The following is a 10,562-nucleotide window of genomic DNA, read 5'->3' as shown; positions in this document are numbered from 1 at the left end:
CAGACATATGAGCTTCCAAAGGTAATATATGTTTGCATTAACACATGTATGGCACGCTCAGTGTGCAAAACTTTGTTAAAGACGATTCTCTGCTCTATGTTCAAAAGGCACCAAACTTCATGTTCTTTCGGACTGTATAGGCAAACTGTAATATAATTTTTTATCTATGCCATTTGAAAAGATGGCATGAAGAGTCCTGCAGACTCTGAACCCAACGAGATTTATTTATTGGCTATGCTCAGCTGAAGTCCTGGCTGGAGACATTTTCATGTCTCAGTCAGTCTCAGAGCTGCTCCCATGGAGAGGGACCAGAATTCACGTCATTGTCTTTCTTGGTTTCCTCCTTCGTGGGAGCAGCCTAGATCTTCAGCGGCTTTCACCTAGTTAAATCTATTTTTTATTAATTTTGATGAAATCCATTGTTGCATGTAATTTTTAAAAACATGCTACCACCTTCCCAGGAGCTCTGCTCTCGCTCACACCTTTCCTGGTTGGTTCCCTTTGTTCCACCAGGCTTAGCCCAGGATGGAATGCAACCATCCCCCAACCTGGGAATTGGGAGCTGCCGTCCACACTCTACCAGTTCCCTTTCAGCTTTCTTTTCTTCCTCCGGGCTAGCTTTGCCCCGCCTTTGCCCGCGGGTGAGAAGCACTTCATACAGTTTTAGTATTTTAGAACTGGCCAGGTAACACAATTGCTGGGCACAGAAATCTCTGCCCTAATCTTATAAGCCTATATCAGATACCCACTGGTGGTGGAGGCCACTGCTTCTGGCTGCCCCAAGACCTTACATGGCTGTGTGTCCTAGTTCCAAAGCCTGGCCCAAAGAGCTCCCTTCTCTCTCCCTGCATCTGGTCTTCCTCCCATGGAACCCTTTGCCCAGCAATTGGCTTCTGCCTTCATTATTGACCAAATAAAGAACCAATTAGGGAAACAGCACCTCCCCCTACAATCCATAGCTTTTCTTCTGTTGAAACATAGACAAAACCTCTTCCCCAGTCCAACACATTTCCTGCCTTCCATTTTGAAATTAAGACATCCTTATACTATATTGGCTGGTTTATTTCTGAAGTTTTGTTTTCCACAACCCAATGTCTCTCAGCAGCTGTTGGTTTTTGTTCATTAGTATTTAAAATTTTAAAGTCAATAAAGCACTATGTGATTTATCTCTGGGGGTCTTCGTTACCCCTTTCTGTGTGTTAAGCGTCTCTTTTAAAAGATGATTAGCTCTCTCAACAACTACTTGACCAGCAGGATTGTAAGATGTCAGTAACATGTTTTATGCCATAATATGTCTAAAATATTGTTGAATTCAAATGGATACACACATCAAAGTATCATCAGCTTCAGTCTGCAAAGGCATTTCCAAGGTAGCCATCATCTTAGTAAATGTGCAATCTCAGACTCAACCCTTTCAGAACTCATAGCTGTAGCTGCCTGCAGCCACGAGTCAACTGGGTTCTCCTGAAAGGGGGGCTGGGAATGAAAGGGGGACGGAGGGTGAGAAGAGATGAAGCCGAGACAAAGTTCTCTGATCAAGGCTCAAAGCTTTAATGTTCAGCTCTCAATTTAAAGGGGAAGGCCCAACCCACAACCCCTCCTGGTTTCAGCTGGAGATGGGTGGGATAATCCATAATCCATTCTAGGTCACGGCCAGAGATGTCTCAAGGCAAGCCCAGGGGCAGTTCTGCTTCTGTGTTCTGTGCAGCCAAGGTGGGTAATTCCACCTAGAGCCTTATCACTTGGTCTGTTGTGGTAAACAAGGTCTCTCAGGCCTGCTCAAGACCGGGGGAAGGGCACACAAGGAAGGAGCCCCTTGGAATTCTGAACTTCCACCAACTGTATGATGTATCAACACAAGTACTGAAGACGCCCATACTCGGGAGACCCTTCCTCAAGTCTCAGGAATCACGGCCACCCAAAAATCACAAGAAACCATACCTGGATGCAATCAGCAGAGGTTTACTGGGGAGAGTTGGCTAGCCAATGGTCAAAACTGCTCGTCCACGCAGGAACAGAATTTTGACAAAAGGCCCGAAAGCTGAGGGGGTTTTTTATAGCATGGGGTGGGGAAAGGAAGGCATTTTTGTGCAGTTACACATGATTGGTTGCATTTTCGCGCAATTATACATGATTGATTGTTTTACAAATTTTGAACATAACACTGGGAAGACCAAGGGAGGGAGGGGTAACCAAGAACAGTGGAACATTCCAGAGGAATCTAGCCTAAATGATTTAGAGCCACGTGAAAATTACTCTGCATATTCATTATTCTCAAAAATGTAGTTTTACTATGTCACTGTGCCTTACCCTGTCATTACCAACTATTTCAGGTTAAATATTTCTCACTTTCTCCAGTCACAGCCCCACCTAGATGACTTGTATCTTTTTTGTGGTCAGGAATGTGTCTTCCTGCTTTGGGCTTTTCCCACCCACAGATGGGTCTACTCCCTGAGGCTTGAGGAATGTAATCCAGCAAGTGTCCTCTGATTCAGGGATAATGTCCTCTACCCAGAATGTGTCCTGGGGCAGTGAAGGCCTGAAATCATATTTTCAGTTCCGTGTTCTGGAACTTGCACTTTTTCTGTTCAGGTCTAAGGGCAAAGAAAAAGTCTACATATATTTCATAAAATGGTCTTATAATTTTTCACTCTACAGTACATGTCTTAATTCTCCAAACTCTATAAAATGAAACACATAATCTATTGTATGAGATTACTTTGTGGTAGAATCATTAGGCAGAATCTGGTTTTGTTTGTTTGTTTGTTTGTTTTTTGAGACAGGGTTTCTCTGTGTAGCCCTGGCTGTCCTGGAACTCACTCTGTAGACCAGGCTGGCCTCGAACTCAGAAATCCACCTGTCTCTGACTCCCAAGTACTGGAATTAAAGGCGTGCACCACCACTGCCTGGCTAAGAATCTGGATTTTTAACTCAGAATATTGTGGGTTGTCATTCTGATTTCTCAAGCCTTTGTGGATTTTTTTTCCTGGAAATACATTTTCTGCTGTTGCTGTGGGTTCTAGGTTGGATTCTTCTGAAGATTTGTTATTCTGATTAAAGACTCCTCTAACTTCTGCTCTATGGCCTGTAACCTAGCTTTCCATCTTTCAGTCCTCTCCTTCTCTGAATATTTTTTATTTTTTTTATTTTTTTTTTTTTGTTTTTGTTTTTGTTTTTCGAGACAGGGTTTCTCTGTATAGCCTTGGCTGTCCTGGAACTCACTTGGTAGACCAGGCTGGCCTTGAACTCATATTTTTTTTTCTTAAAAAGGATATATTAAATTGCAATCATTAACCCCCCCCCCCAAAAAAAAAAAAAAAAACATTTGTATGCTGAGTGCAGGGAAGGTGTCGTTTCCCTAATTGGTTCTTGATTGTGTCAATAAAAATAGCGGAAGCCAATCACTGAACAAAGAGAAAAGTGGGATTTCCGGGTCCCAGGAGGAAGAGGAGGGGAGAAGGAGGGCCTTTTTTGGCCAGGCCTTGAGAGAGGTTTAAGGATGATTGTAAGGCTTTGGGGCAACTAGAACCAGTGGCGGCCGCTGCCACCATCAGAATTCTGATACAGGATAACTGATGAGTTCAGAACAATAGATTCTTTGCCCAGCCACTGAGTTACATGGTTAGTTTTAAAATATTAAGGCTGGTTGATGTTTTCCATCCGTGGCTAAGGTGGGCAGGAGGAGAGAAAGCAGGCAGCTGAAGAACAGGCGTGGAGGAATGGGTGGGGAAAAAACAGGCAGGTGGCTTGGCGGAGCTGGGTGAGACTGGGAGGCTTGGCAAAACTAGCCTTGGGGGCTGAGTGATCTCTGGAGCATATTGCGAGCTGCAGCTCCAGGCAAGGAGCAAGCATCACACTACAGATGACTCCCAGTGTGGTAGACGAGAATCCACTATTAATGTAGGATTCTCGGATGGATCGCACACAGTGATACAGGTGTAGGAGTGGAAGAATTGGTTTCTCAGTGAGCAGAGAGGAGTCACGTGGCTCCAGCGTGCAGAAATCTTAAAGAAACACAGGCAGGCTCAGCTCATAGGCTCTGAGTTCCTCTGCTGTGAAAAGAGACAAGGTGGCTGTAAAGCTGCCTACTTCTTACAAGCTGGTCATCATAGGACAGAGTTCTAAGTTTGGTTTTGAAGACCCCCAAACTCCGGAGACCCTTACTCAAGTCTCGGGAAATCATGGCCACCCACAAACTCACAAGACACCCTACCTGGATGCAATCAGCAGAGGTTTATTAGGGAGAGTTGGCTAGCCAAATTTAATTTGGTTCACTTGCATAAGAGTTGAATTGACAAAGCCAGTCAGTCTGAGGGTTTTTAAATGGGGAAACCACAAACCAGCGGAGTGGGAAGGGGGGTGAGGGGTTGTCAAGGATACATGACATAAAAATAGTGGAACATTCCAGAGGAGCCCAAACCTAAATGATTCAGGATCATGAGGAAAGCACTCTGCACACCCATTCCTCACAAAAATGTGGTCTTGCCATGTCACTTGCTCAACTATTTCTCAGTTGTTACCCTGTCACTTTGCCCTGTCAACCTGGCTACTAGCTTCCCAGCCCCACCTAGATGACTTGCATCTTTTTTGTGGTCAAGAATGTGTCTTCCTGTTTTGGGCCTTCCCCACCCACAGGTGGGTTTTTTTCCCTGAGGCTTGAGGAATGTTAATCCAGCAAGTGTCCTCTGACTCAGGGATAATGTACTCCTCCTGGAATGTATCCCAGGGCAGTGAAGGCCTGAAATCTTACATTCAGTTCCGCTTTCTGGAACCTGCATTCTTTTGCTCAGGTCTAGGGATAAAGAAAAAGCCTATATATATTTTATAAAATGGTCTTTATAATTTTTTACTCTAGAGTTTAATTGTTTTTAAAGGTAGAAGATAATGCAGATTTTGCCTGAGCCAGTGGAGAATTCTGCAGAACAAGTACAGGGAGTTTGGGCCCAGAGGCCATGGAGCCCCTGCCGTGCAAGGACAGGTGAGCTGGAGGTAGGCAGAGAGGAAGGGCTGCTGCCTCCAACAGGAGGTACAGGGAAATTGTAGGGAAAAAATGTTTTAGGAAAGTCTTGAAGAAGTCTTACAGGATAATTCATTTTCTTTGAATGTGGGCTCCACAGGAATTCTGGGTTAAATATCCTGGCACGACAGATTAGAGAAAGCCTAAGAATAGGCTCTTACAGTATTTGTTTGGTTTACTTCATTTGTTTTGAATTATTTTAATTATCAAAATGGGCGTGATTTTGAGTTCTGTGGTTAGATTATTCCTCTGGGAGAGAAGTCAAGTTAAAGGTCTTCCTGGTTACTGGCTCAAGGACATTCTGCTTTGGGAGAAAAGCTCTACTTTTGTGTTCATAGGAAAGGAGAACAGGCTCTGGACCCCTTCCAGAGTTATATGGATCAGATATGGCAGAGGGAGAGAATCAAACAGGACAGGTAAAGATTGAAACAATCATATAGGGTCCAGATGCATTGTCTGTCATTAACTTTTCTTTTTAATCTCTCCTTCCTTTAGAAACTTTATTTTCTTAGTCTCAAATTAAATATTTCTTTCTATGGTTTTTTATACCCAGTTTCTTTTCTCTTTGTCTCGAGCCCTGTATTTTATCTGTTGTGACCAGGTTGTGATAAGGGTTTGGATCCCCTTGGGGAGAGGAGGGACAGGTCCTCTCCACTCAGGAATCGTATACCCGATTGACTGTGAGGCTATCAGCTCCATGAGAGAGAGGAGAGAGTACACCAGAGACAGAGGGTTTGACATTCAATTGTTCTTTAATAATGCACAGCAAACAATATGTTATCACCAACGCTAAGGCTATTAACACAACAAGGTATTGCCACATTTCCTATACATTGTCTCTATCAATATCAGCACAATAAACGCAAATAATGAATTGCTAATTACCAAAGAAACAAACATAGCAGTAAGTACATTATTAATTGTGGGTTATACGACCTGAGTCCTTATGACTGCAGTTTCCAGCAGCTCAGGCCCGGAGGGTGCTTGCTTCCGGTCTCTTGGCTGTCTCTTTGATGATCCAGTGCAGCAGAGGCCTGAACGGAGGATCATGCTGGGTAACCATGGCTACCAGTGTGATGAAGTGCTCTGGCCAAGGGCTCCTCTTTTATGCTTCAATTGGTGTTACTTCTGATGTACACGGCAGATAACCATATGTGTCAGATAACCAGACCGGTCTGGTTATCTGTGGGCTATGACTTCATTGCAGGTGGACTTTTGGTTATCATAATACTTTAAAACATGTCCAGACTTGTTTTCTTTCCTATTACAATATGGAGTCAGCTCTGTTAAGGACCTGCTCCTTACATTCTTCTATGGTTTTCAAACCTAATACCTTACCAGTTCATAAGTTGGGGATTCCTCAGTCATACTGCAGCTCTGGGAAACTGTTCCTTCTGCCCTTACATGCATCTGCAGGTTTCTCAGGCCAGCTGTGTCAATGGTAGTGTAGAGTGAAAAATTACAAAGACCATTTTGTGAAAAATATGCAGGCTTTTTCTTTGCCCTTAGACCTGAGCAGAAAAAGTGCAAGTTCCAGAACACGGAACTGAAAATAAGATTTCAGGCCTTCACTGCCCCGGGACACATTCTGGGTAGAGGACATTATCCCTGAATCAGAGGACACTTGCTGGATTACATTCCTCAAGCCTCAGGGAGTAGACCCACCTGTGGGTGGGAAAAGCCCAAAGCAGGAAGACACATTCCTGACCACAAAAAAGATACAAGTCATCTAGGTGGGGCTGTGACTGGAGAAAGTAAGAAATATTTAACCTGAAATAGTTGGTAATGACAGGGTAGGGCACAGTGACATGGTAAAACTACATTCTTGAGAAGAATGAGTGTGCAGAGTGATTTTCACATGACTCTAAATCATTTAGGGTGAGTTCCTCTGAAATGTTCCACTATTTTTATGTTATATATCCTTGACAATCCCTCACCCCCCTTCACACTCCCCTGGTTTGTGGTTTACTCCTTTAAAAACCCTCCTCAGACTGACTGGCTTGGTCAAACTCTACTCCTGCATGAGTGTGCAGTTTGGCTGCTGGCTGCCAGCTTTCTTCCCTAATAAACCTCTGCTGATTGCATCCAGGTATGGTGTCTTGGAGTTTGTGGGTGGTCGAGACTTCCCGAGACTTGAGTAAGGGTCTCCCGAGTTTGGGGGTCTTCAGTAGGGTAGCTCAGCCACCTCGGCTCAGCCTAGCTGATTTTTCCAGCATGGATCTGAATTGGGCTGCAGTTTTCCCACCAACTGCCTAGCTCTCTCTAGTGAACCTTTGGACCTTTCTCTGGAACCGCAGTCTTTGGGAGAAGCCACAGCTACTGTGCACGGAGGCTCTGAAGAACTGGCTTTTCTACTCAGTAGGGGCTTTTTTTTTTTTTTTTTTTTTAAATGAGCCTTCCGCATTGCATCTCTGAGAAGACAAAAAGGCCAAGCTTTGCCCAGAGTCCCAAGTATGAAGCAAAGATAAAGAAGATGCTGTCCAGGGCAGAGTACACAGTGTATACCCAGGTCGAAGTAGCAGGGATGGTTAGCAGCCAGGGCCTTGGGGACTATAATTTATTATAACTGTTTAGATAAGACATCTAATCTCCTTCAACTTTCCCAGTTTAAAAATACGTTTCTCAAAGACTCATAAATGTGGGGAGTGGGAAGATGGGTATACACGTGAGTCGTGCTTGAGTTGGAACTGTCTTATCTAGCCCTGGCTGTCCTGGAACTCACTCTGTAGACCAGGCTGGCCTCGAACTCAGAAATCTGCCTGCCTCTGCCTCCCAAGTGCTGGGATTAAAGGTGTGCACCACTACCGCCTGGCCTGTCTTATCATTCTTAAATGCAAAATGGGGCAAGGGTACCGACAGCAGGCTTTCAGGTGCTGGGTTCTGGAGATGAAGAACAAGGAGTAAATTCCAGTTTCCACCTGCCATTCAGAAAGTCTTCTTTCTCCTCTGAAACAGAGGAGTATCTGTAACCATCTCTATTAGGAAGTTTATCAACAATAAACACTCTAAGTTGTGTAGCAAGTAACAGTTTCATTGGTGAACTGGTAAGTTTAGAAGTTGTAAAGTTCTTGTGAGAAGCTGCGGGGAGAAAAGGATTGTGCACGCCGTTCTTATAGCAACGGTGTGAAGTGAAATACTACTTACACGTAGGAACCCAGCATAGGTGTGAAACGCTCAAAATGTAAAACATGAAGATGTTCTTGACCAATTTCTGAAAGAGAGATTTTGATTTTTTTAATAAAAGAAACAACTAATGAGTCTAAGCTTAATGCAAGTATTTGTTATGAATTTATAATTACTAATGCATTTATGTCATGTGTCACAATAGTTTACTCAAGCTGTTATACAAAGCCATTTAAACAGCGAACGCAATCATATGTAGTTGTAATAAATTCACAAGACCACTCTTACCCTTTAAGAGAGTTAGATCTCAAACCCAAGACTAGTCTTATGAAGTACCTGTGGCCCCTCCCAGCTCTCCCAGCATCCCTCAGTACCTGTGGCCCCTCCCAGCGCTTCTCACCTGCCCCTTCCCCTAAACATTTCCCTCCCAGGGGCTGGGCTTCTGCTTTCCTTCCCCAGTCCAGTCCTCTTCTAACAGTCTTCTGGGCTTGGGCCTCCCTTCTTAGTCCTCCTCTCTCGCTCTCCCTCCCACTGTCTCCCCTCGAGGTCTGGTTTAGTCAGGCACTATGTCCAGCCTGAACTCTTCCCTCTGCCTGTTTTCTCCCTTAATTCTATAAGATCAGTCATGTCCTCCTCCTTTTATTTCATTTTTCATTCAAAGAAGAAATAAAATCACAATTCATTAGAATGCCTGAGCAGGAGGTGAGAACGATGCCGAGCCTGGAATTGCTTGTGTTTGGCAGAACTTCCAGCCGCAGAATCCACCTTTCTCGCTACTGGACCAAGCAGTGGAGATGCTGACAGCAAACAGGGCATCTCCTCATCCCAGCCTGACCTTCAGGGAGAGCACATAATTAAATCATTCATACTGTCACCAGCCTGTAAATTAGACTCTGCCCAGGAGAGGGTCTGGTCCTCAGCTTTACCTGAGATTTCAAGAGTGAGTGGGCATTTCAGTGTACAGTGCTGGACATGGGTGATTTAGGGACACTGCAGGGTAGCTCTTCAACAGTCGGGGTTAAAATCCATGGAACCAAACACCCTAGGGTCAAAAGGACAGTGCAATCACGTTCTTCCAGGGTCCTTTCTCCCGGAGCTTATGGGCTCTGGAGGGGCAAGAGCGGATGGCACTTTGTCTTCCGTCAGGATCATTAAGCTTTTCATATTGCAGTCCAGAGAAAAGCACTTTATACCCCAGGATAAAACAAACAGGCACATCGATATCTAGTTTTGATTTAAGAACCCAGCCCTCCCCCCGCCGGGAGGTGGGGGACCTGAAAAACTTCCCATAAACCTCGACTGTAGCAAGAGAGCAATCGGTAGCTTTTGATGTACTGAAGATTAATTCTGGCTGCGGGGAACACAACCATCTTTTAAGGTCCTTCAGTTTTTCCACTACACTGTAATCGCACACACTCAGAAACCCTGGTAATTTTATATTTTCTTCTAAGCACAAGTACCTTCTTACTTGTGGTAACATTTTTAAAAATCTCCTCTGGTTGTTTCTTTTGTTCTCTTCTTATCTGGGCATGGTGGCTCATGCCTGCACTGAAGCAGGAGGTCTGCCAAGGGTAGCAGCCAATCTGAGCTACATAGTGAGTACCAGGCCAGCTAGAGCTACACAGGAAGAATCTGTGACGAGAGAGGGAGGCAGAGGGAGAGAGGGAGAGAGGGAGGGAGAGAGGGAAGGAAGGAGGGAGGGAGGGAGAGAGGGAGAGAGGGAGGGAGGGAGGGAGGGAGAGAGGGAGAGAGGGAGAGAGGGAGAGAGGGAGAGAGGGAGAGAGGGAGAGAGGGAGAGAGGGAGAGAGGGAGAGAGGGAGAGAGGGAGAGAGGGAGAGAGGGAGAGAGGGAGAGAGGGAGAGAGGGAGGGGCAGGGGCAGGGGGAGGGGGAGAAGGAGAGGAAGATTCATAAATAAGTTCATAAAAAAACAAACCGCTGTGTTGCAGAAGTAGATGTTAAAGACAGAATGTCTAGTTTAAGGAATCAGTACTACAGTCTAAGGCCCCCGGGGCTTTAGGAAGTGCAAAGAATTGCAGAGGGTTTTTTTGTTTATTTGTTTTTGTTTTCTAATTCTTCTTTCACACAAAGGCAACTGACCCAGACCCTAGCAGAGATACTTTCTTTCTTTTTTGTTTATTTGTTTGTTTGTATTTGGAGACAGAACTTTCTCGAAAAAGCCCTGGCTGTCCCTGGAACTCGCTTTATAGACCACACTGACCTCAGATTCATAGAAAACCACCTGCCTCTACCTTCTGAGTCCTGGAATTAAAGGCCTGTGCCACCATGACCCTGGCAACACTTCCAATCTCTAAGAGAAAAGTGCATTGCACAAAGAGCATGAACCTTTCAACCATCCTTTCTCTCCAGATCTGTTAGTGTGCTTACATGAACCACTCGGTGCTGGGCATATTATATGTGGCC

This window comes from Arvicanthis niloticus, chromosome 20, assembly GCF_011762505.2.
Source record: "Arvicanthis niloticus isolate mArvNil1 chromosome 20, mArvNil1.pat.X, whole genome shotgun sequence".
NCBI classification, from domain to species: domain Eukaryota; kingdom Metazoa; phylum Chordata; class Mammalia; order Rodentia; family Muridae; genus Arvicanthis; species Arvicanthis niloticus.
The sequence above is the reverse complement of the archived record's forward strand: the minus strand, read 5'-3'. Positions refer to the sequence as shown.